Genomic DNA, 6,430 nt, shown 5'->3' with positions numbered 1-6,430 from the left:
AGCGAGCTAGACAGTGAATGAAGAGAGGGAGTGCTGGTAGGAGAAAGCCGGTGATTTACATCAATAAAACGTTATTTTCTGATTGTTTCACAGTGGTAACTTTCTAGAGCACAAACACACACACACACACACACACCCTCTGCTTAACCATGAATGTGGCCTAACATTTGCACTATTTCAATTTCAGCCTCACGCCTCAAGTCCCCACAACATTTTCGTTTCACCAACCCAAACTCCAGTGATTCAGAAAATGTGACTTATTCTGATTCTCTTCCAAACTGGATTGACAACTGCTCCTAAGTCCATCATATACACTATCATATATATTACAATGGAGAGCTTTGGTATTTGATAAATTACACAATATATATTTTGAAGTTACTCTCATGCTTGCTCATAAATAGAATGTAAATAGCTCAAATAAAAATCCATACATAAATGTATATTTGATGTCCTGCAGATTTCATGGTGTGTCTCCAAATTACAAATCTTGAGTTAAGAAAGACTCTTTACAATGACAGTATTTGTGATGCGTTTTAATGGGTTCAGTGTGTCCAGTGGTCATGATTTGCTACACATGATCTACAATGTTAACAACAAAAAGGCAAACATGGACATATAACAATTTTGTACAACAAAAACTATGTTGTCAATTCAAGGGGTCCTAAACAGTGTAAACATTTCCTATTAAATATGTGATCTTACTTATACAGTTTTACATCCTGGAAATGTTATGTTTTAAGTTTTGGAGTTTGGATCCCAAAATGCAGAGACAGAGGCAAGGAGAGTTCTTGGGGTGTTTATTGAAAGAATAATGTCTCAATGAAAAAAGGCAAGAGGCTGGAGGTGGTGGCTGAGGGCTGGCTGGTGTCTCAGGTGAGGTGGCAAATTGACCAGCATATCCACTGAGGCTGAGCACCAGAAAAACAGCAGTACTGGAGACTGCAGGCGAGGCACACTAGAAAACTATACACAGGAAGGTCAGTCCATACTCTAAATAACAAGAAATGAAAACTCAAAGAAGCTCGAGTAAGTCACAAGAAGCTCTGGAGAACAAAGGAATCATCAGGGACTCATAGTTACCAACTGCAACGGGATAATCTGGCACAGGAGTGGTGTATTGACCAGGCTTTTATGGCAGGAGTGATTACTGATGAGCACCAGGTGTACCTCATAGTGAAGGCCCCGCTCAGCCAGCCACACCCTCAGCTGCACACACACTGCCAGGGAGAGAAACAGAAAGAGGGAGGGGGGAAAAGGAAACAGAACAACCCCAAACACAAAAACAAACACCAAAACAAACAACACCATGACAGGAAAGCTGTCTCAGAAAGTCTCATAAATTGATTGTATGTCATCACCGATAGCTGAGCTCCACAGGCGTTCTGAGCTGTCCCTTTCCCTGTGATATTTGAATGCTTTGCAAAATCTATGTTTGATATTATACACAATATTAAACTTTCAAAATTAAAACATTGTAAAGTTGTCATGAAAAGCATAATTAAAGGGATGATTTCAAAATTGTACTGTCATGCAGTTTTGATCTGTATTGATGAGAAAGTGACAGGCGAGCAAGATCATGAAGACAAGCAAAACTTTTGTCTCTATATAGGTAATCTATGTGAGTCATCCATCTGTTTGTGTTAGTTAAGTGATGGTTATTACCTAGCTAGCTAAACTGTCAAACTCTTTTGGCCATTACCAAACAGTTGCAGGTGCATTAACACCCTCCTATGGAGTTTTGCATTTCTGAAAAGATCTTTATTGAATTTCATATTACAAAATTACAAATACAGTACATCAAGCAATAAAATGCAGCCAGTGCCAGAGTGCAAACATTTATAAAGTGCATAGAGTTCAGTGATCTTGTATAAAGTGCTGTCAATTCATAAGTCCAGTATGTTCCAGGGGAGGTACTGAGATTTGACTTCTCCTCCTCCGGAGGTCAGCAAGTATCTGTTTAATTATGGTGTCGCTGTTGATTACATTCTGTTTAATTATCATGGAACATCTTGTTTTCCACAGTTTTAAACATACAATGCATATAATTATCTTCATCAGTTCTGTATGTTTGGATGGCAGTTTATCTTCCATAATACAATACATGAGAGATTTATAACATACATCAAAATGTACACCAAGCACTTTGAATTAACAGTCCATTAGAAGATACTGTTGTGTCTCATCATCATTGCAGTAAATCATTCTTTTGATGTGACATAACAACTCCAAGACACAACAGCTCTAACAGGAAGTCTTCCCACAGATGTCAGCCACCGGACATCCCTATTGCTCTCTGACAGATTCATTTTTTTTTAGATTTTTTATCACCTTTGTGCTTTCAAGTCAAATTTTTATAATTAATTAATCCCCCATATTTAAAATCACTTTTTTTATTATAAATCATTTTGCTGGGTAAACCAGAAAAATGTAAATGTTGAAATTGTGTGATAATATCGCTTTATAATAATTTATAATAAGGGCCATGCCTTGCCCTGCCTCTTCTTTTCTTAAGAGAGAGCATTTCTGGTGATGGCAGTAGATATGTTTTTTACAAAGGCAATTTTTAATCTGTTACCAAGCTCTACAGCACCCAAACCACCATATTCTTTGCTTTTATACTTTAATTCTCTCTTGGTGACTTCCCTGGTTGTTCTGCAGATTAGGTTGGCACATTGTTTTTCTTTTAGTTGGATTATTTTGTTGGGTGGAGGAAAAATAGTCACTGGAAAAAGGAGCTTGGATAGGATGAAGGTTTCTACAATATTTACTCTTGTTTCATAATTAGTATCTTTGTTTTCTCATTTCTGTACCACTTCTTTAATTTCACACATTTTTTTTCTCCCTGTTTCTTTCACTACATTCACTGTTAAAAATGTTCAGACCGAGTATTTAAATTTCTTGATGAAAATCAAAATTAACTACCACACACTGTAATGACTTTACTGTACTTCTTCAGGTTTGCTCAGTACAACTGCTGAGAACTCACAGGTGTGATGAATACATCTGAGTCACATGACTAATTATCACAGTCTTCATTTCGCTCCAATCCAAATTCCTTCTGTTTTGTTGTGATTTAGTTTTGCTCCAGAAGCATTTTCATCTTTGACTGTTTTTTATAATGATGGTAATATCATCAGCGTAAGCAATAGCTGTGACTTTGTGTGCATGGTCTACACGTTCCAGCAAAACGACTGTTGTTGTTCATTGTATAATTAGAGGGCTGATGGCTAAAATATAAAGAGCTGTGCTCAATGGACAGCCCTGCTTCACACCTCTCCATTTCAAAAGACTCAGTTAAAAACCAATACAAACATCTTACCAAGTGTATAAAGTCACCGGGAAAGCCGTATGCTTTCATCACAGCACAGAGATAATCTCTGGAAATGTAGTCATATGCTTTTTTTTTTTTTAATCAAAACGAATAATATAAAAACCTTTTCAGGTTTGAGTAAGATTTCTCTTAAAATAATAAGATTGTCTTTTTTCTTGTGCGGTTGCACATAACTTCTCTTTTCATTTTTCACAGAAAACAACATCACCATCTTTGCTTATTATGAATCTAATGAACTTGCTTTTAGGCTCTTTCAGCCTGCCTTCAAGAAGAACTATCAACACTTTTGCCTTCAGATGTGGTCGGACAACGCGTTACACAAAATAGTTTGTTTCAATCATACTGAAACCTCTGTCATGTCGGCTTTCCTTTTTATCCCTAATTCAACCAAAATAGTCTAGATGTGATAATACATTGAGATCAGGTAATAAATTGATTAATCCCTGACAATGGTCTTACCTTACCTTTACTGACATTATATTATTAATTTAAAATACATTTGAGAAATAAGAGATATAAGATAAATATCTTTTCACTTGAGAAATAGTGTTAACAGCATATCTAAACGTGTCTAAAAATATATCCATCTCTCTATGCCAAATGTGAATCACTGCTCCCTCCCTTAGCTGAACTTATCTTTGACCGTGGTAATACCTCGTGATCTGCTCATAAGATGGCAAATAATAAGTTACATCTGTGCAAAACTTGGAAATAAAAGTTGATTCTGAAGATGATCCCAAACTTTTTCTTTAAGGCATCATTTGAACTTGAACTGTCAAAATATCAACCCCTTTCACTTAAAAACTGCATCTTTTTTATTCCTCACAGCAAAACATCAATGACGTTTGTGAGGAACTTATTTCTGGTGTTAAATTATCTGAGTTGGCAATCCTTTTTAAAGTCTATTCTCAGGAGACATATAATATCTGTTCAGCATTCATGGAAAGACCATCCGCCTGAGTTTTATTTCAGATATCTGAGATTTATGTCCTGCTGCAACTATACACCAGTGACATTTCAGTGCTTCTCCAAGTTTGAAACTGATTACTGGCTGTGATGTCAAGATGAACAGGACACAAGTGCCTATCATGCGTATCATAAACTGTGTCAATTTGAAATGATTTCAACCTCTAAATTTATTGGAATAGAAAACCTACAAACAACACAGTGCACTTTTGCAATTTACTCCTGGGTACACTGTGAACATAACTGGTTTACTCAGTATTTATGAGCACAATCAAGATCCAAATTATGTCAACCTAATAATATCTGTTACTGGCAGTAATTTTCAACCTGGTGTATAATTATATTATTATTATATTTTGAAGACTGAGTTAAAAGTTATAGGGTAAGTTGTATCAGAATGAAGGATTTAAGTTACATATGGACAACATGGATGTAAATGTAATATAAATAATATCTAATAAGTTTAATGTAATAACATTCTACATATTTTAAGCAGAATTAATTTGACACTGTACTTGGTGTATTTTAGTATACATCATTAGACTATCTATTCAATTAAATCCAATATCTATAAATAGTTAGATGGGTTTATACTGTGTTTGTTACCTATGTAATATAGGTAGATATTCGTATTGTAATACAACTTTGTGTTAATAATATATCTCATGGTCATGGTTCTGTCCCAGTCTGGCTCTATGTCCCTCCACCCATATATTTGACACTCTCATTTTTACAGTCTCCATTAAAGTGCCACCACGAGGATAGACATGGAGATGGCCCTGCTCTGCATTTTTACTGCTAACTAGTGTGGGGTTTTTTTTTTTGGAAAATAAGCTGTGATATGAGTTACTTCTCCGAACTTGAAGCAGAACCACAACCTTGGCATTCTAGGGACCCTGAGAGGACTCTTCTTGCTATTGTTGTTAATACCAAGGCAGTCTTTCATTTAGATACTCTCACTCTCTTTTTGATTCTGGGCTAGCTTTTCAACTTGTTTTGATAGCTCAGCTATCTTATTTTCAATCTTAAAGGTTTCATCTTGTTTTGGTTTCGGCACTGGGGGAGGCTTACTATCATGAGTGGGGTTCTGTGATTTTTGGCTTAACTCTCCAACTTGTTTAGTTAGCTCATTCACTTTCTTTTCAAGGTTTGATGCTTCATTTTGCTTTGTGTTGGGTGATGGGAAAGGCTCACAACTATAGGTGGGCATATCAAAAATGTAATGGGCATGTGCAGTAGCTTTTGTAGCTTTTGTAAACGCTTTTTCATTCTGTCTAGCTTTGATGAGCGGCAATTTTCCTCAGTTCTCAACATGTAGAGGAATTCAGGAAATGATGGTAGATTGCTCATTTTGTAAATGCACCCCTACAGAACTGTCTGAGTAACTGGTTGTTGGAATTTTCAGCTGAGGCCCCCCCCTCTGGAAATTGCCCTTGTGAGGAGGCTGTAACACCTGTTCAAGTATGCTCAGGGTTTCTCTCCATTGCTTTGGATGAAGCTGAGAAATACAAGCAAATAACTCCTCTCCATCTTCCATGACACTAAAAGCAGAATCAAGCTGAGTGACATAAGCACTTGGTGAGGAGATTCCAAGAGGTTTAACAACATTAGCAGCTGGACTCAGTAACCTTTCAGTATTCTTCTCACCTTGTGAACATCATTCAAGGAAGGATCACCAAGAAGGAGGTTAACCAGGTGTCATTGTCAACCTCACCATTGGACATCACTCATGGAGTTGGGGGTGTTCCCCTGAGGTAAAGCTGAGCTACTGACACAAACATAGTGCTTACAAGGGACTCTCAATAACCTGTTGTTCCACTTCTCCTTTCCACAAAGTCCAAATGAAAAGTCCAAAGCAAGAATCACCTTTGAAGTTCTCCTCTACATGCTATGCTGTCTCCGTGTTATGGGTGTTTATGTGGAAAATCTTGTAATTGTCGAATAATACTTTGAAGAGACTCCACAGGCTGCAGTTGATGCTTACTTGAATATATGAAGTTTATTGAAAACAAATATGTGATATCAGATATATGTATTTGTAATATGTATTTGTATTCAAATAAAAGTGGAAATAGGTGTAAAAATCCAGTTTTTGTTTTTGTTACGCTTTTAATTTTAGTATATTAAAGT

At 36.5% G+C, this 6,430-nt stretch overlaps 1 long non-coding RNA gene across 1 annotated transcript; it reads right to left on the bottom strand.

Moving 5' to 3' along the window:
• Positions 1-783: 783 nt before the first annotated feature.
• Positions 784-1,241, bottom strand: LOC121883535. Its single transcript, XR_006092233.1, has 2 exons — positions 1,084-1,241; positions 784-966 (listed from the first exon to the last, which is right to left on the bottom strand). It is a non-coding gene; the product is annotated as an uncharacterized LOC121883535 (long non-coding RNA).
• Positions 1,242-6,430: the final 5,189 nt, after the last annotated feature.

The sequence above is a fragment of the Thunnus maccoyii genome, chromosome 18 (genome assembly GCF_910596095.1).
Source record: "Thunnus maccoyii chromosome 18, fThuMac1.1, whole genome shotgun sequence".
NCBI lineage: Eukaryota > Metazoa > Chordata > Actinopteri > Scombriformes > Scombridae > Thunnus > Thunnus maccoyii.
Note: the sequence above shows the minus strand (reverse complement) of the source record. Positions and strands in the feature narration are given on the sequence as shown.